This window comes from Boleophthalmus pectinirostris, unplaced genomic scaffold (genome assembly GCF_026225935.1).
Source record: "Boleophthalmus pectinirostris isolate CB_2022bp ecotype Guang Dong unplaced genomic scaffold, ASM2622593v1 HiC_scaffold_23, whole genome shotgun sequence".
Classification (NCBI taxonomy): Eukaryota; Metazoa; Chordata; class Actinopteri; order Gobiiformes; family Gobiidae; genus Boleophthalmus; species Boleophthalmus pectinirostris.
The window spans coordinates 2,522,521-2,542,520 of record NW_026571207.1 but is presented as its reverse complement, the minus strand read 5'-3'; the positions used below and the strand labels follow the sequence as shown (position 1 = coordinate 2,542,520).

Genomic DNA, 20,000 nt, shown 5'->3' with positions numbered 1-20,000 from the left:
TCTTCGCTTCGTGTTTCGTAACGTGTCCGCGGGAGATCCACCTGGCGCTCCCCGGACACGCTCGCCGCTCGACCCCGCTCCCCCTGCGCTAAAGCTGCGGCGGCGGCGGCGGCGGCGGCGGCACGGCGTGGCTCGACCGGAGCGACTGCGGGAACAACGAACGACCAGCGGCGAAACACCCCAACACAACACGCGCGCACCACGGGAGTTTGGACGCATTTTTACGCACCGGTGGAGCGAGCGGCGGCGGCGGCGGCGGCGGGGGGGACGCGTACCCGCTCTGACAGGCGCACTTCTAGGGGTGGTGGGCGGGGGGCAGACGCCGTGAGCTGGGTGGATAAGTGCAATGTTCGGAGAGGCCACGGCGCCGCGTAAACTCTGCGTAATTTCGTTCCCCCAGAATTTCCGAGTCGTTTTTTTATTTTATATTTTAAACAGACCCGAGGGGCAGATTCTCCCACGAGGCGTCATCGCGTTGCCTAAAAATCAATCCATTAATCCGCCAATTAGCCTCGGAATAATTAGGAATAATGAGAAACAGCGTCGCGTGCAAAAAGGAAAAAAAACAAAACAAAAAACGTTGATCTGCGAACGGAGCGAGCGCGTTTCGAAGGCGTTTGGAATTGATTTTTTTCGCACGTTTTTAGCAGCGATGGAGGCGAGGAGAGGTGCGCCCGCGGGTCCGCGGGTCCGTGGGTCCGTGGGCGTGTGGGTCCGTGGGCGCGTGGAGCGAGACTCGACGCGAGCTGCTCAATTATCGCGTCGTTATTCATAAAAATCCCACTTCACCCGGTCAGAGCTCCCGGTGCACTTCAAAAACGAGAGGAATAATTACCGCGGGGGGGAATCAATCCGCGTTAAAGGTGCACTGTGGAACTTCTGCTGCTCGCCTGTCTCCATGGCAACGTGGAATTTTAACATTCCACGTCTGTCGAACTTTTCTGGTGGAGGCTCCGTCGATTGCTTCCTTTTCCTTTCGATGTATTATTATTATTATTATTATTATTATTATTATTCCTTTGGGTTATTTCTTTATCAGGAATGTTCCGCAGTGTGGCATTAAACCTTTCCATCTCCACGGCGACGGGACCGGACCGGACCGAGTTCTCCAGGTCGGATCTGCGGAGAGGCGACCCCCAGCGTCACATTCACAACTCCTGGTTTCGTGTTTTTCGGGGGCATTTTCGAACGAACCCGAAGCCGAGCCGTTTAATGTCACACTGCGGAACATTCCGGGCAGGACTGGACCAGGACTGGACCAGGACTGGACCAGGACTGGACCAGGACTGACCAGGACTGGACCAGGACTGGAAGAATCTTGTTAAAACCGTCTCATCTCCATGGAGACGAGGAGGCGGTGAACCCTCCATCAGAAAAGTTCCACAGTGCATCTTTAAGTAAACGTCTCGTGTCGCGCAGTCGGACTCTCGAGAGCTTCAAGTCTCTGTTCCCGCGTCACAAACCGACCTGGAGTTGTGTTTAAAACGTTTTAAAGTCTAAATGTGCAGGTTTGGGCCTTTAACTTAACTCTAATTTAAGATTTAGAATCATTTTAAAGATATATGTTTTTTTTTTTTTTTTTTTTTTATCGCGCCGACGTGTTTGTGGATCGTTTTCGGTGCAGAATCTTAAAAGCTCATTTTCGTTCTTGATATTTGGGTTCATTTCACTTCGTCTGGGCTCTGGTGATTTTTATATTTATATTTTTTAATAATTATGTTACGTCAGAGTTTCAAACACGACACAGATCTGATGTAAAAGTGTAAAACCTGTTCAGTCTGTGGGTTTTATTTGTGTTTATGGTTAAAATACAGGAAATCAGTGATTGTTTTTCTGTAGATGCAACGATTCTCAAGGCGTGGACCCAGAACAGATTTAAACTCATGAAGCTTAGACCTGGTGCAGACCTGGTGCAGACCTGGTTCAGACTGGTTCAGACCGGGTTCAGTCCTGGTGTAGTCCTGTTTTAGACAACATGTAGACCAGGAGTAGTCCTAGTATAGACCGGGTTTAGACCGGGTTTAGACCGGGTTTAGACCGGGTTTAGACCGGGTTTAGCGAGTCTTAAGATCTGGACCCATTTCTGTTTTAAACTCATGTGAAAATTGGTCCTGTCTTAGTCCTGGTCCAGTCCTGGTTTAGTCCTGGTTTAGTCCTGGTGTAGTCCTGGTCCAGTCCTGGTTTAGTCCTGGTCTAGTCCTGGTCCAGTCCTGTTTTAATCCTGGTGTAGTCCTGGTCCAGTCCTGGTTTAGTCCTGGTCCAGTCCTGGTTTAGTCCAGGTTTAGTTCCAGGACTTATCTAATCATTTACCGTTTTGTTTCTTTTAATAATTGACCTGTGCATTTTTTTTTTTTTTAAATACATAAAACTGTAAACTCCAAATATTTTTACAGGAAAGTACTTCTACTACTACTACTACTACTAATACTACTACTACTACTACTGATACTGTTACTGTAATTATTGACATAATATTTACTTTACTCTCTACCAAGAGAAACAGTCAGACTTCTAAGTACACACACAACTGCAGTACAAGTAGCAGTAGTCCTCAGTTTTGTTACTGAAGTAAAAGTACACATACCAGAGCAAACAAATACTCAAAAGTATTAAAGTACATGTTTAAAAATGCACTTAAAGCTTCATTGTGTAACTTTTCTAGTGGAGGCTCCGTCACTGAATGTTCCGCAGTGTGTCATTCATTAAGCCTTCCTGTTTCCACGGAGACCAGACCGGGGCCGAGCTCCAGGTCAGATCTGTGGAGAGGCGACGCCGCACAGTCACACTGTCTGTTTGTTTGTTTTTATCGCAATTTTTTGAGCTGTGAAATTGATTTAATGTCACACTGCGGAACATTCCAGGCAGAGTGGTGGCGTATCCATGGCGACGAGAAGCGACGGACCCGAGCTGTAATAAAAAAAAACACGTTTATTTTTCAGCTCTGCTCAAAAATAAGAAATAAAACGGAGCAGAAAGTTCAAACAGCTGCTGTGAAACACAGTAAAGTCACAGAGGCTCGTTCCACGACATTTCAACAAACGTCCAGAAAATCCCACACGTCATGATTTAAAAAAAATAAATAAATAAAAAAATACCCGCTGGTTCCTTATTATCACGTACAAACCCTGTGAAGTATTAGTCATTTTTGATCAATATTTCGATCAATATTTTTCAAGTTACAGAGTGTGTGTCAATTCACGGGCTCAAAATCGCGTCATTTTTCCTCGTCTGTTTTCACTGGTCGATGTCTGCGTCAGTGAAATTTAGTCTTTGTGTCAGTGAGTGTGTTTACATGCACATCAATAACCCGGGTATGATCGGGTTCTTCATGGTGCATGTAAACGCAGTGTCCCGGTTTCAGTGTCCCGGTTATTAGAAACCGTGTTACTGTAGCTGGTTTATTCTGATAGTAACTGGGACATTGTGACATGTAAACGCAGTGTCCCGGTTACTTAGGGAGACCAAACGTCCGGGTTTTTTTTTTTATAAAGTGATGCAAATGTCCAGGTTTTCAGTATCGTTTATTAAACTGAGCGTCTCTCGTCTGTGACTCAGAAGGAGCGAGACACAAACAGTCAGTCTGAAACACACCGAACACAAATGAACATTTAACAACGACTTGGACAAGAAACTGTCTGTTTTCCGTCTCGGTCGGGACAAGTGTGAGTCCATGTGCACAGGCTGAGGTGAGGACAGTGTGCCTCGTTTATCTCTGGGTTATGTTCTAAAAATAACCTGCGACAGGTGAAATCCACCAAGTATCAACTTTATATTTTACAATTATTCTATCTGTTTTAAGTCTGTAAAACCTCGCACAACTTTTAAATTTCTCCGACAGGACCGACAGGTGCAACACTTTTTACTTCCTTCTTAAAACTTGTTGCTGTTGTCGTCCTTTTGTTATTTTCCTCCTTCTTTATGAAACAAACTGAAGATTCATTTATTCCATAATGGAGCCGACAGACCAGAGTCCTGCACCTGCCAGGACAGGACCGCACCTGCCCGTTAACCCGAGATTGTATCAAACTTTTGTGCTGCCCACGCCACAGGACTGAACCAGGACTGAACCAGGACTGAACCAGGACTAAACCAGGACTAAACCAGGACTAAACCAGGACTGAAACAGGACTGAAACAGGACGGCAGTCGCCCGATCGCACTTTGTGGACAAACTGCTCGGCGTTTTCTCTCTTAAGTCCAAGATTAGTCCTGGTTTAGACCTGGTTTAGACCTGGTTTAGTCCTGGTTTAGTCCTGGTTTAGACCTGGTTTAGACCTGGTTTAATCCTGGTTTAGACCTGGTTTAGTCCTGGTTTAGTCCTGGTTTAGACCTGGTTTAGACCTGGTTTAGACCTGGTTTAGTCCTGACTCACCCGCCTGTAATACACAATACACATTCATACACTGTAAAAAACAACAACTACAACAAATCAAGTAATCCAAAGTATTCAGATTACATTACTCACTTTAAGTAACTTAATGGATTATGTTACAAACTACATTTTGGGGAATGTAATCTGTAATCTGCAGGGGATTACATTTTAAAAGTAAACTTCCCAACACTGAACATATGTGCTGCTTTATCCACTGTGCACATGGACTCACACTTGTCCCAACGCAACGGAAAGTGTGGAATTTCTTCTACAACTCATTGTTAAATCCACATTTGTGCTTCGGTTCGTTACAGACTGACCCACTGTTTGTGTCTCGCTCCTTCTGATGCAGAGACACATGTTATCGATTAATCGACTAATCCTGCCCATCCCTCGTCCTGTGTGTGTGATACTTACAGAAACATCGACCTGCGACACGTCGTCTCCTCAGGCACTGAACTGAAACTTGAAAAATCATGATCGAAAATCACTGAAACTTCACAGGTTTGGTACATGAGACTAAGGGAATATTTGGTCATTTTTTTCAACATTTTTTGAGATCAAAGTGCATGAACCTTTTGGTGAAATGGCGTGAAATGACCCAGTGGTTTCTTGAAGTTCTTAATGTTCCGCACTGTGGCTTTAAAACGTTAATTCCCGTGGATTTGCTCAGTCGCAGGTGTTTTTATCGCTCCAAAAAAAAAAAAAAAAAAACTTAAAAAAAAAACCAGTTTTCCCGCGTCCAGGCTCGCTTCTCCGTAGATCCGACCACGGCGCGTCATCGCTGTGGAGTCGTCGGGGGCGGAGCCGTCACATCTCCAGGGAGACGAGCGGAAAAGTGACACAGTGCGACTTTTTACAGTTCACCGACGCTTTTTCTGGAACGACGGCTCGGTCCAAAGCAGACGCTCTCTCTCTCTCTCTCTCTCTCTCTCTCTCTCTCTCTCTCTCTCTCTCTCTCTCTCTCTCTCTCTCTCTCTCTCTCTCTCTCTCTCTCTCTCTCTCTCTCTCTCTCTCTCCCTCCGTCCCTCCCTCCGTCCCTCCTCCCTCGTTCACATTCCTCTGAACAGTGTGAGGAATGCAGAGGAGGGAGACTCCACAAAAAGACCACAGCAAAGTGCACATGTCAGCGCCAACTCAGAACTCAACCAGGACTGAACCAGGTCTAAACAAGGTCTATACTAGGACTAAACCAGGGTCTAAACCAGGTCTAAACTAGGACTAAACCAGGGACTAAACCAGGTCTGAATGAGGACTGAACCAGGGTCTAAACAAGGACTAAACCGGGACTAAAGCAGGACTCAACCAGGGACTTCACTGGGTCTGAATGAGGACCGAACCAGGGTCTAAACCAGGATTGAACCGGGTCTGAACCGGGTCTAAACCGGGACTGAACCGGGTCTAAACCAGGGTCTTAACCAGGGACTAAACCAGGGACTAAACCAGGTCTAAATCGGGACTAAATCAGGACTAAAGTAGGGTCTAACCTGGGTCTAAACAGGGACTAAAGCAGGACTAAAGCAGGGTCTAACCTGGGTCTAAACAGGGACTAAAGCAGGACTAAAGCAGGACTGAATGAGGTCTGAACGAGGACTGAACCAGGGTCTGAACCAGGGTCTGAACCAGGGTCTGAACCAGGACTAAAGCAGGTCTAAACCAGGTCTAAACCAGGTCTAAACCAGGGACTAAACAGGGACTAAACAGGGACTAAACAGGGACTAAACAGGGACTAAATCAGGGACTAAATCAGGGACTAACGCAAGACTAAAGCAGGACTAAAGCAGGACTCAACCAGGGACTCAACCGGGTCTGAACGAGGACTGAACCAGGGTCTAAACCAGGGTCTAAACCAGGGTCTAAACCAGGGTCTAAACCAGGGTCTAAACCAGGGTCTAAACCAGGGTCTAAACCAGGACTTTTTTCTCTGTCTTTCCTGCTCTGATTTGGATCATTTTTACTCCAGATTTGTCGTCGTCGTGTTTCATTTTCCGGTTCTTCTCGTGTTGATTTACTCCAGATTTTAGTTTTAGTCTTTTTATTTGGAACACCCTCCGCCTGCTCGTTTCTATGGAGACGTCACTGCTCTGCCTGGAATGTTCCACAGTGTGACATTAAACAGTTCAGTTATTTGATTAGAGCTGGTTTTAGAGCTGAGCAGTCTCTTACTCTTTCCTCCTGTGTGTGTGTGTGTGTGTGTGTCTGTGTCTGTGTGTTTTCATGTTTTCGTGGCTCCTGTTTTTGTTTGTGTTTGTTTAAAGAGGTTTTTCTGAGTTCTCCAGAGTTTTTTCTGAGTTCTCCAGAGTTTTTTCTGAGTTCTCCAGAGTTTTTTCTGAGTTCTCCAGAGTTTTTTCTGAGTTCTCCAGAGTTTTTTCTGAGTTCTCCAGAGTTTTTTCTGAGTTCTCCAGAGTTTTTTCTGAGTTCTCCAGAGTTTGTCTGAGTTCTCCAGAGTTTGTCTGAGTTCTCCAGAGTTTGTCTGAGTTCTCCAGAGTTTGTCTGAGTTCTCCAGAGTTTGTCTGAGTTCTCCAGAGTTCTGAGTTCTCCAGAGTTTTTTCTGAGTTCTCCAGACTGGTGCAGTGGTTCGAGCTTCAGCCTCACAGTCAGGAGGTTCCAGGTTCGACTCCCGGTCAGAATAAACTCTGTAATAATCTTGTTTTTCCATGAGGAGTTTTATGAGACAGAAGCAGAAAGGTTGTAGGATGTAGTGTGTAGGGGGTAGGATATAGTGTGTAGGGTGTAGGATGTAGGGTGTAGTGTGTAGGATGTAGTGTGTGTCTGTGTGTGTTTCTTCTTTTTTTTGTATAAATCTGAGTTTTGTTTTGCGCCTCCTGCAGGTCAAATTCAAATATAAACGTTCATTTCCATAATTTTCATGAATTTAAAACTCCTCAAACCTGCTCAGGAAAACTCACTCTCTCTCCTCTCCTCTCTCCCTGTTTCGTTCTTTTCCTCTTCTGACATGTATAATTAATTCTCTTCCTTCTTGTGGTTTATTTTTATCTCACTCTTTTAAGCCGCCCTCCCCCCTCTTCTCCTCTCCTCTTCTCCTCCTCTCCTCTTCTCCTCTTCTCTTCCTCTCTTCTCTCTCCTCCTCCTCTCTTTCCCTCTTTCTCTTTCTCTCACAGCTGCTTGTCAATCTCTCGTTCTTTTTCTCAAATCAGAAATTAGAAAACAAGAGGCTCTGACCCGGACTCAAACAGGACTATTCTGGACCGAGGTCTGGACCGAGGTCTGGACCCAGGTTTGGACCGGGGACTGGACCGAGGTTTGGACCGAGGTTTAGACCAGGGACTGGACCAGGACTAAAGTCGGTCGTGTAGTTTTCACTTCATGTTTAATTGACTGAAGGCGAGAAAGAAAATGTTTATTTACTAATTTAATTAATTTATTTATTTTGGCAGTAAAATCTTTAGGGGAAAATTAAACATTTAAACTGAGAAAATGAGAAAAAAGAGAGAAAAAAGAGACAGAAGAGAGAGAAGGAAAAAGAAAAGAGAGATAAAGAGGAGGATGTAATAAAATGATGTTTGTTGAAGTGCTGCAGTGTGACTCTTCTGTCACTTTCTCTTCCTCTAACACTCCTCTCTCTCTCTCTCTCTCTCTCTCTCTCTCTCTCTCTCTCCTTCTCTTCTCTCTCTCTCTCTGTCTCTCTGTCTCTCCTTCTCTCTCTCCTCCTTCTCTCCGTTCTTCAGGAGTCGTCTTTACTGTCGTCCCCTGGGTCTGTGTCTGCGGGCATGTTTGGCTTTTTAATGAGGATGGAGAGAAGAGAGAGAGAGAGAGAGAGGAAAGGGGAGAGAGAAGAGAGAAAGAGAAAAGATGGGAGAAGAGATAGAGAGGAGAAAGAATGAAGAGAAAACAGGAGAGAAGAGGAAAGAGAGAAGAGAAAGGGAGAGAGGGAGAAGAGGAAAGAGGGAGAAAGACAGAAGAGAGAAAGAAGAGACGAGAGAGGAGGAGAGAGAGAAAGAGGAGAGAGGAAAGAAAAGAGGAAAGAGAGAAGAGGAGGAGAAAAGAGAGAGAGAAGAGAGAGGGAGAGAGGGAGAAGAGGAAAGCAGGAGAAAGAAGAGAGAAAAGGAGAGAGGGAGAGAAAAAGAGAATGAAAGAGGGAGAGAAGAGGAGAGAGCGAGAGAGGAAAAAAAGACCGAGAGGAAAGGAGAGAGGAAAGGAGAGAAGGGTGGAAAGAGGGAGAAAAAGAGGGAGGAGAGTGAAGAAAGAGAGAGAATAAGAGGAAAAGAGGAGAGAAAGGGGCTGAAAAGATGGAGAGAAAGAGGAAGGAAAGAGAAAAAGCGAGGGAGAGAAAGTTGAAAGACAGAGGAAGGAAAGACAGAGAGCAAGGTGAGAGAAAGAGGAAGAGAAGAGAGAGAAAGAAAAAAGAAAGAAGTCAGTATTGATTTAGTCATGTGGAGCTTTTCTGTAGATTCTCTCCTTCTCCTCTTCCCTCCCTCCGTTCGTCCTCCTTCCTTCTGTGACGCCCCCCCCCCCCCCCCCCCTCTCTCTCTCTCTCTCTCTCTCTCCCTCCTTTTGTGCTCCCTCCTTTTGTGATGCGTCTCCGTCTCGTTAAAACAGATAAAGCTTCAGCCCGGTGCTTTTGTCCTTGTGTTTTTGTGTCTCTGGTCACCGTGACGACCACAGACGCCCCCGACGACAGCCGTCAAGCCCCGCCCCCCTACCCCCCCCAACGCCGCACGCGAACGCCGCACGCTAACGAGCTTATTAAGGACTACAAAATAAGGACTACAAATGTGGTGATGTCGGTTTAGGGAAGAGGAAGTTGAGTTTTTTTTTTTCTCTCTACATCATCATGTTTCGTTATTTATTTTATTTTTTTTACTGTTTTGAAACTGTAACATTCACCAAAACAATGAATTAACATGCTCCCCACGCTAAGGCACCCCCCCTTCAGAGCACTGTCACAGACCAGCCTTGAAACCAGGTCTAAACCAGGACTAAGATGAGTTTAAACCAGGGACTAAGCCGAGTCTAAGATAGATCCAAGCCAGGTCTAAACCAGATCTAAACAGAATCCAAACCAGGTCTAAGCCAGGGTCCAAAACAGGGACCAAAACAAGGACTAAACCAGGACTAAACCAGGTCTAAACCAGGACTGAACCAGGTACTAAACAGGGTCTAAACAGAATCTAAACCATGGTCTAAAACGAGTCCAAACCAGATCTAAAATAGTACTAAAACAGGGTCTAAACCAGGACTAAATAAAACAGGACTAAACCAGGTCTAAACGAGGTCTAAGTCGAGTCTAAGATGGGTTCAAACCAGGTCCAAACAAGGTCTAAAACAGGTCTAAACCAGGACTAAACCAGGTCTAAGACGAGTCTAAGATAGGTCCAAACAAGGTCTAAAATGGGACTAAACTAGGGTCCAAACCAGATCTAAACCGAGTCTAAGATAAGTCTGAAATGTGTCTAAACCAGGGACTCAAGCAGGGACTAAACCAGGTCTAAACCAGGTCTAAACCAGGTCTAAACCAGGTCTAAACCAGGTCTAAACCAGGATTAAAACAGGACTAAGATGAGTCAAAGATAGGTCTAAAATGGGTCCAAAACTGGGACTAAACCAGGGACTAAATGGGGTCTAAACAGAATCTAAACAGAATCTAAACAGAATCTAAACCAGGTCTAAACCAGGTCTAAACCAGGTCTAAACCAGGTCTAAACCAGGTCTAAACCAGGTCTGCAGTGATAAAAAATCTCTTGTCCTTAAACACTTTAGCAGAGGCGTGTTTTCCTTTGGCAGTGACCCACAAACTCTCTCTCCTTTTCATGTTTCTGCTCCCTCTTCTTTTCTTCTTCTCTTCTTCTTCTTCTTCTCTCTTTTCTTTCCTTCCGTCGTGTTTCGTTCTTGTCTCGTAAAAGTCGTTTCCAAACAGAGATGTTCCTGATTCTTTTCGCAGACGTCTCCACGAACTCGGACTGTTTTTACTCGTCGCAGGTTCATCTTCACGTTTCACAAAAAAACAAAAAAACAAAAAAAAAAAACTCTCTGACGTCGTTAGATTAAAAATGTTACACTTTTTACTCGTTTTATTAATAAAAAGGAGAAACACTTCATTCTTTTTGGACATTTTGATTGAAAAAGGCCGTCGTCTTTGTTATTAAATCTCTTCTTCTCGTGTGTTTTATTTAAAGCCGCGCTGCTCGTGTCCGCGGTGATGTCGTTGCTGCGTCTGGAATGTTCCACGGTGCAGATGTAGCGGGTCAGATCTGTGGAGCGGCGCGTCCGTTCGCAGGAGGAACCGTTGTGTTTTTGAGCAGCAGAATCGTGCGATAAGGAAGGAACGACAGATGGAAATGTTTAAAGTTGAGCCTCTGGGACACGAGCGCGAGGAGAAATATGGACCTGAATCTGTCCGACCTGAGCCGATGTTTCTCCTGGACGTGTTTGTGTCTCGTTATAAATGTTGGACTTTTTATATTTAATCACGTTTACAGATAAATGTCCAGATATGTGACGCTGTCTGTGTTTTTCTTTACACTCGTGCAGCTCTGAGGTTTGAAACGTTCTTGTGTCTGATCCACCACAGGATCACAAAATATCACAAATATGACTCTTGTGGCTCCTTCTGACTCTGGCTCCAGTTGTCTTACATTTGGCTCTTGTGGCTCGTCTCTCTGCACCTGCTGCTCGACATGTTGGTTCTTAAAATGTTGGGATTAACCCGCGGCGCGTGACCCCGGATTTGTTTTTTCTGTTAATTTGTTCATCAAAAAAAAATCCTGTTCATAACGTAACGTTTTTCAATATAAAACCAGAAATAAGAAAACGAAAAAACAACATTTTTCTTCATTATTTGTCTCCAAAACCAAAATGAAAAAATTGATAACGATTTGTTTTTTCAGTTTTTGAGTTTAAATGAAAAATGGAAAAAAACAGATAACAGAGCATTTCTCCTTTTCATGACTTAAACTGCAGCGCTGGACTGAACCAGGACTGAACCAGGACTGAACCAGGACTGAACCAGGACTGAACCAGGACTGAACTGTCCCGGTCCCGGTCTCCGTCTCGGTCACGGTCTCGGTCCTGGTCTCGGTCCTGGTCTCGGTCACGGTCTCGGTTACGGTCTCGGTCACGGTCTCGGTCACGGTCTCGGTCCTGGTCTCGGTCTTGGTCTCGGTCCTGGTCTCGGTCCTGGTCTCGGTCTCGGTCCTCGGTCTCGGTCCTGGTCTCGGTCCGGTCTCGGTCTCCGGTCGTCTCGGTCCCGGTTCCGGTCTCGGTCTCGGTCCCGGTCTCGTCTCGGTCCCGGTCTCGGTCTCGGTCCCGGTCTCGGTCTCGGTCCCGGTCTCGGTCTCGGTCCCGGTCCCGGTCTCGGTCTCGGTCCCGGTCTCGGTCCCGGTCTCGGTCCTGGTCTCGGTCTCGGTCCTCGGTCCTGGTCTCGGTCCTGGTCTCGGTCCTGGTCTCGGTCTCGGTCCTGGTCTCGGTCTCGGTCCCGGTCTCGGTCCTGGTCGGTCTCGGTCCCGGTCTCGGTCCCGGTCTCGGTCCCGGTTCCGGTCTCGGTCTCGGTCCCGGTCTCGGTCCCGGTCACGGTCACGGTCTCGGTCCTGGTTCAGCATCTCAGTTTAAGTCACAGAAACATTATCCATTTTTCATTTAAACACAAAATCAAAAACTGAAAAAATGAATCATTATCTGTTTTTTTTTTTCATTTTGGTTTTGGAGACAAATAATGAAGAAAATAATTGTTTTTACGTTTTCTTTTTTTTTGGTTTTATATTGAAAAACGAATGAACGAACGACACACAGATTCACAAACAAAACTCCTGCTGTTTTTATCCAAAAAAGAGGATTGTTCCACACAGACGACACACACATGTTGGATTATATTTATTTTTGTCAGCGTCAGGATTAGAGCCCGACCGATATATCGGTTGGCTGATATTATTGGCCGATATGGGGACCTGGCGACATATCAGCTATCGGCCGATATATTTGCTGTTATGTGCCGATATTTCCCGTGGGTCGTGTTATACCTCGTTATAAATCTTAGACTCTCTACATTCTGTTCATTTAATCCAATTTACAGACAGATAAATGTTCTAAAATGTGACTCCACATCAGGATTTATCTGTGGAGTCATTTGTGTGTGTGTGCGCGTGTGTGTGTGTGTGTGTGTGTCGTACTGTCCCTGAACACACCAGAGTCACGTTTGTTTGTTCACACTCACAGACTCAGATCCAAACACTTAAATTATTTTCTTTTTATGGACAATCAGTTTGAGTCTGGATTAAAAGGACATTTATTAGTTCAGACTTGTGATGTGGGAGGAGCCTGTGTGATGTGGGAGGAGCCTGTGTGATGTGGGAGGAGCCTGTGTGATGTGGGAGGAGCCTGTGTGATGTGGGAGGAGCCTGTGTGATGTGGGAGGAGCCTGTGTGAGTCTGAGTGTTGAAATATGTCGACTTTGAAGCTGTTTTGGTCATTTGTTATTGATGATCTGTTGTGTCTCTCACATAAACAGTCTGTTTTCTATTGGTCTGTTGTAAAGTGACTTTATTGTTTGTATATTTGTTTCTGCAGCTGCACTGATGTAAATGAGCTGTGAACAGAAGTGTGAATGATCCACATTTACACACATAATTAATCACCGTGGCGCGCAGCATTTACGGAACGACAGGAGCCTGATCCTTATTGGGAGCCGTGTTTTCTCTTTCTCTCACTTTTTTTCTCTTCACGTCGTGTTCAGACTCGTGGGAGTTTGACAACGGCTCAAAACGAAACTTTCAGAAATTTGCGTGTGCATAGGATAGAAAAGTGCATGTTTGTCTGTAGTTCAGCATAAAATAAATAAACCTGGACTAATCTTGGGCTCGAGAGACGGAGAGAGATAGAGACCGAGTCCCGACACTCAGTCCTGGTTCAGTCCTGGTTTAGTCCTGCTTCCAACAAAACAATCTGAAGAGCCGCTTGGGAGCCGAAAGAGCCGATTCTCTAAAAAGAACTGGAATCCCCGTCACTAGTGTCTAGACTGTGATGTAAAAATGTCATTAGTCCAACCAACTGTCTGTAAATATGATGCAAAGAGCCAGAAGAACAGTAAATGTCGCCTAAATAAACCCAATTTAAAATCCACAAGAGCCAAACCTAAGTTTTTTTTAAACAATTCAAGATTTACAGTGAATTTTTACATCACTAAATATATCGGCAGCTCCCACTCCCATTTTATCAGTTTCATATCGGCCACAGCAAAGTCCATATCGGTCGGGCTCTAGTCAGGATTAAAGACACTTGTTAGTTGAGTCTTGTGATGTGGGAGGAGCCTGTGTCAGTGTTTGTTTGTTTGTTTGTTTGAGTTTCCAGGTGTGATGAGTTTTTGTCGTTAAATGTGACGTTCAGAGGCAGATCCGTGTCGCTCATGTCCTCGTTGTTTTTTTATTTTAGTTTTTTTTCTCGTGTCAGACTCTGGTTCCTCGTGCGTCGCTGGAATAAGATTTTCAAAAGAGGAGGAGGGGTCAGAGGTCACAGGTCACAGGTCGCGCTCTTTTCTTCTGTTGTGTTAGACTCTCTCCTCTTCTTCTTCTTCTTCTTCTTTTCTCCGTCGTCGTGGCGGCGTGTGAGCGACCTGCTGTTTTTGGGGGAGGGGTGTGGGGTGTGGGGGGGTCGGGGGGGTGTGAATGCCTCCGCCTCGGTTTCCCATGATGCTCCAGTCGAGCTCGGTGACCTCTGACCCCCGGCCCTGAGCTGTCACATAGTTCAATGACGGAGGAATGTGCTCCACCTACAGACCGGGTTTAGTCCGGGTTTAGTCCGGGTTTAGACCGGGTTTAGACCGGGTTCAGTCCCGGTTCAGTCCCCGTTTAGTCCCGGTTTAGTCCCGGTTCAGTCCCGGTTTAGTCCCGGTTCAGTCCCGGTTTAGTCCTGGTTTAGTCCCGGTTCAGTCCCGGTTCAGTCCTGGTTTAGACCTGGTTTAGACCTGGTTTAGACCTGGTTTAGACCTGGTTTAGACCTGGTTTAGACCTGATGCCCTTCCTCTGTCCTGAAATGCACAGGATTCTTGTATTAGTTTTAAAATTCAGATTTTAGTCTTTAGTCTTAGTCTAGTTCTGCTTTAGTCCTTGTTTAGACCGTGGTTTTGTTCAGTTCTTGGTTTAGTTCCTGCTTTAATCCTGGTCTGGTCTCTGGTCTAGTCTCTGGTCTAGTCTCTGGTCTAGTCTCTGGTCTAGTCTCTGGTCTAGTCTCTGGTCTAGTCTCTGGTCTGGTCTCTGGTCTAGTCTCTGGTCTAGTCTCTGGTCTAGTCTCTGGTCTAGTCTCTGGTCTGGTCCCTGGTCTAGTCCCTGGTCTAGTCTCTGGTCTAGTCTCTGGTCTAGTCCCTGGTCTAGTCTCTGGTCTGGTCTCTGGTCTAGTCTCTGGTCTGGTCTATGGTCTAGTCCTGGTCTAGTCTCTGGTCTAGTCTCTGGTCTGGTCCCTGGTCTGGTCCCTGGTCTCTCATTGGGATTCTTGTCGTGCCGGAGCAAAGCTGACACATTCCTGTAACGCCAGCCGCTCCACGTGCCCCAGAACTGAACCAGGACTGAACCAGGACTGAACCAGGTTTAAACCAGGTCTAAACCAGGACTGAACCAGGGACCTTTACTCATTTAACAGAACCACATAAAACCTGACACTGGTTTAGTCCTGGTTTTTTTTTTTTTGTTTTTTTTAAAGGACAGAGTTTATTTAAGGAGAGAGGGATTAAAGCTCTTCTCTCTCTTTTCTCCTCTCTCTGTCTCCCTCGCTTTTCTCTCCTTTCCTCATTTCTCTCTTTCTCTTTCTTTCTTTTTCCTTTTCTCTCCTTCTGTCTTTCTTACGTCTCTTTATTCCTCTCGTTTGTCGTCTCTCTCTCTCCATCCCTCGTTCCTGTCTTCCTCTCTTTCGTGCGTTGGTGTTGTTGTTTTCAGAGCCGTGTTTATCCTCCCTCTCTCCTCCCTCTCTTCTCCTCCTCCTCCTCCTCTTCTCTCGCTCTTCGTTTGTGTTGTAGTTTTCAGACTGGTTCTCCCGGTCTCTCCCTCTTTCGCCCTCATCCCTCCATCTCTCTCCCCCCTCCTTTTCTCCTCACCCTCTTTCTCATCTCCTCCTCTGTTTTGTGTTATTCTCTCGCTCCCTCTTTTCTTTCTCTCTCTCTGTTGGCGTGTTCATTCTCTCTTCTTCTCTCTCCTCAATATGTTTCCTAGTGTTCATATTCACCGATAATATCGACCAACCAATATATTGTCAGACCAAGCGACAGGAGCAGGTCCAGACTGACAGGTGCAGGTCTCAGAGTGACAGGTGCAGGTCTCAGAGTGACAGGTGCAGGTCCAGAGTGACAGGTGCAGGTCCAGAGTGACAGGAGCAGGTCCAGAGTGACAGGTGCAGGTCCAGACTGACAGGTGCAGGTCTCAGAGCGACAGGAGCAGGTCCAGACTGACAGGAGCAGGTCTCAGAGCGACAGGTGCAGGTCCAGACCGACAGGTTGACCGGAGTTGTTCTGCGTGTGTTGGAGTTGTTCTGCGTGTGTCGTGTTGGAGTTGTTCTGCGTGTGTTGGAGTTGTTCTGCGTGTGTCGTGTTGGAGTTGTTCTGCGTGTGTGGAGTTGTTTGCGTGTGTCGTGTTGAGTGCGTGTGTTGGAGTTGTTCTGCGTGTGTCGTGTTGGAGTTGTTCTGCGTGTGTTGGAGTTGTTCTGCGTGTGTCGTGTTGGAGTTGTTCTGCGTGTGTTGGAGTTGTTCTGCGTGTGTCGTGTTGGAGTTGTTCTGCGTGTGTCGTGTTGGAGTTGTTCTGCGTGTGTCGTGTTGGAGTTGTTCTGCGTGTGTTGGAGTTGTTCTGCGTGTGTCTGGAGTTGTTCTGCGTGTGTCGTGTTGGAGTTGTTCTGCGTGTGTCGTGTTGGAGTTGTTCTGCGTGTGTCGTGTGTTGGAGTTGTTCTGCGTGTGTCGTGTTGGAGTTGTTCTGCGTGTGTTGGAGTTGTTCTGCGTGTGTTGGAGTGTTCTGCGTGTGTTGGAGTTGTTCTGCGTGTGTCGTGTTGGAGTTGTTCTGCGTGTGTCGTGTTGGAGTTGTTCTGCGTGTGTCGTGTTGGAGTTGTTCTGCGTGTGTTGGAGTTGTTCTGCGTGTGTCGTGTTGAAGTTGTTCTGCGTGTGTTGGAGTTGTTCTGCGTGTGTCGTGTTGGAGTTGTTCTGCGCGTGTCGTGTTGGAGTTGTTCTGCGTGTGTCGTGTTGGAGTTGTTCTGCGCGTGTGTTGGAGTTGTTCTGCTGCGTGTTGTTGTTCTGCGCGTGTCGTGTTGGAGTTGTTCTGCGCGTGTCGTGTTGGAGTTGTTCTGCGTGTGTCGTGTTGGAGTTGTTCTGCGTGTGTCTCCACAGATCTGACTCGTTGTCGCCCTGGAGACGCCGCCTGTTTTCAGATGCTCATCTTTACTTTCGCGTCGTTTGAACTCGGCTTTTGCGAATCGAAAACAACACCGTGATACGATCTGGTCTGTGTAAATCTGCTCATGTGACTGATGTCGATCTCGAGTGTCTTGCCCGACGACACGGCGGCACCGGGACGTAGTTTAGTCTAGTTTCTTTTGTCACGATACTAAAATTTTAACTCTGATTTTGAAGAACAAAAACAAACTCGACTCACGGTGTTTAGACAACAGAACGTGATTTTCAACATTTAAAACCGCGTCGTGTGACTTACAGCTTTGTCTGGAATGTTCCGCAGTGGTGTGGCATTAAACCTTTGTCGTCATGGAAACCAAGCCAGAACAAGTTCCAGGTCAGATCTGCGGAGAGGCGACCCCGCTCACAGTCAGAACGTCTGTTTTTCTATCTGTTTTTGAGCTCTAAATCCAGCTGTGATTGAATAAATGTAAAGTCGAGCCGTTTTAAAGTCACACTGCGGAACATTCCAGACAGAGCAGAGACGAGCGGGTGAATGACCCTGATCAGAAAAGTTACACAATGCAGCTTTAAGTGGTCATACTTTCTTTTCTGTTGCCATGTGTCCTGTGTGATCCCACAGTGAACCAGGACTAAACCAGAACTGAACCAGGTCTAAACCAGGTCTGAACCAGGTCTAAATTAGGACTGAACCAGGTACTAAACCAGGGACTAAACCAGGACTAAACCAGGTCTAAACCAGGACTAAACCAGAACTGAACCAGGGACTAAACCAGGACTAAACCAGAACTGAACCAGGGACTAAACCAGGACTAAACCAGGTCTAAAACAGGTCTAAACTAGGTCTAAACCAGGACTGAACCAGGTCTGAACCAGGTCTGAACCAGGTACTAAACCACTTACTAAACCAGGTACTAAACCAGGTCTAAACCAGGTCTAAACCAGGTCTAAATTAGGACTGAAACAGGTCCTAAACCAGGTCTAAACCAGGTCTGAACCAGGTCCATGTGTGTATTTTAGTCTCTGTGTTTTATACTTGTTATGATTCAGTTCCAGATCCAAAATCCAGTGAAAAAGTTGACTTTTTTTAGCTGAATTGAGGTTCTAGTTTGGACATTATTATTATTTGAAGTGTTTGGTTTGAGTGTTTTTTGTTTTGTGGAGTTCGTGTTCGGGCGTCGGTCTCTGTGGACTCGAGCGTCCGGAGCTTTTGTGAAACTTTTGTAAACTCTGGTCTGTGTGGAATCTGCAGACAAAAGAGAAACTGAACCACAACAAAACCTCGTGATCCAGAGAGTCTGTGTGTGTGTGTGTGTGTGTCTGTGTGTGTGTGTGTCTGTGTGTGTGTGTGTGTGTGTGTGTGTGTGTGTCTGTGTGTGTGTGTGTGTGTCTGTGTGTGTGTCTGTGTGTGTCTGTGTGTGTGTGTGTGTGTGTCTGTGTGTGTCTGTGTCTGTGTGTGTGTGTGTGTGTGTGTGTGTCTGTGTGTGTGTGTGTGTGTGTGTCTGTGTGTGTGTGTGTCTGTGTCTGTCTGTGTGTGTGAACCAGAGTCTGTATCAAGAATAATATTTGCTCATAAAATTGAAGAAATCACCTTTATTTTGAAGAACTCGAGTTTTAAAATATCAGATAAAAGTTTTTCTGGTGTAAATTGTGTTGAACTTTGGGGCAGAATTCTCCCAGTGTGATGTCAGCGGGTGGGACGGGGTTCTGTCATTTTCACATGTTTTTCCACTTTTCTTCATAAATGACTAAAGGATCTGTTAAACTCCAAAACATCACTCGAGGATTCTGTGTTTACAAACTTGTTCTTCTCACAAACTCTTGGAGCGTCGCAAGAGTTTTTCATGAAGCTTGCTGTTGCTTCTTCTGATGTTGACGTTGGTCTAGACCAGGTGAGTCAAACTCATTTTGTTCCGGGGGCCGAATCCAACCGACTTTGATCCAAAGTGTCCGGATCAGAAAACTCATGTCATATAAACCCCAAAAATAACAAGTTCAAATATTTGTGCAGAGAAACACAAATCTATTACAGAAACCTTTTTGAATTGATGAACTCTTTCTCTTTTTTTTTACAAAATATTATAATATTATGAACAACCTGAAACTTTAAGAAAAATACAATTTCAACACAAAGTTTTAACATGAACTTGTCTGTAAACAGGAATAAGTCCATTTTTGTTGTAAAATCCTGCACTCGGCTCCACTTTTCTCATGTTGGACATTTTTCTGATGCGGGTGTCACGGTCAACAGTCAAAACGATCGTCCTTTAAGAGCGTTTGGAAAGAGACAAGTCTTCATTTGTGCTGCTCTGGTGGGAGGGGCCACGTACAGAGACACTGGAGACGCTGCTGTGATAAACACCACAGAAAATTAACAAGATTTTAATAAGAAATATAATTAAAATATTTTGAGTAGAAAATCAGTCGAGGGCCAGATTAAAGGTCTTGGAGGGCCGGATCTGGCCCCCGGGCCGTATGTTTGACACATGTGGTCTAGATCCTTTAGTCCTTTGGTCCTGTAGTTTTTCAGTCTTGTCATTCTGTAGTCGTGCACAAACAGAAAGTTATAATATGACGAGAATGAAGTTGTAATAAAGGAGAATAAACTCAAAGTCAAATTGTAAAATGCAGTAGAAGAAGTGAAGAACTTTCATTCGTTTTTCAATATAAAACCTACAATTTTTTTCCATTTTTCATTTAAACACAAAATCAAAAACTGAAAAAACTAATCATTATTATCTGTTTTTTTTTCATTTTGGGGATACAGATTCAAAGAGTAAATGAAACCAAATGTTTAGGAGTTATGATGGATGAAGGTCTAAACTGGAGTTTAGCAAAATTTCCAAAACCACTGCTGTTCTGCATAAAGTAAAGTTCTTCTCACTAAATAGTCCAGCATTATTAACTTTGTTTAACTCTATAGTTGTACAGATCTGATGGACTGTGTGGAAATTGGGGTTCAACATGTAAAACTCACCTACAGCCTTTATTTATTTTACGAAAAAGGGCCTTGAGATTCATCACCAACAGACTTTATACTGTAGAGACAAACGTCCAACCCAATATCTGCTCAACTGAAAGTGTTGAAAATGCAGGATATTGTCGACTTAAAGGTTGTGTGGAGGATTTATTTTAGTTTCAAATTGTCAGTGATAGATTATAGATGCAGTCGCCTTGTAATTATGATGACCAAAAAAAAGAGAATAAAAATTCATCAACTCTGGACGTGGTGGGGCTAAACATTTGCCAATAGATAACGACACTGCCTCGTTATCTGTGAGCTGACAGGCTGTCA

General features: G+C 45.3%; 1 protein-coding gene across 1 annotated transcript in view; it reads left to right on the top strand.

The window, feature by feature from the left end:
- LOC110175140 (plexin-A1-like) overlaps nt 1-20,000 on the top strand; it is a 104,371-nt gene that overhangs the window by 476 nt on the left and 83,895 nt on the right. The gene's annotated exons all lie outside the window — the stretch shown is intronic.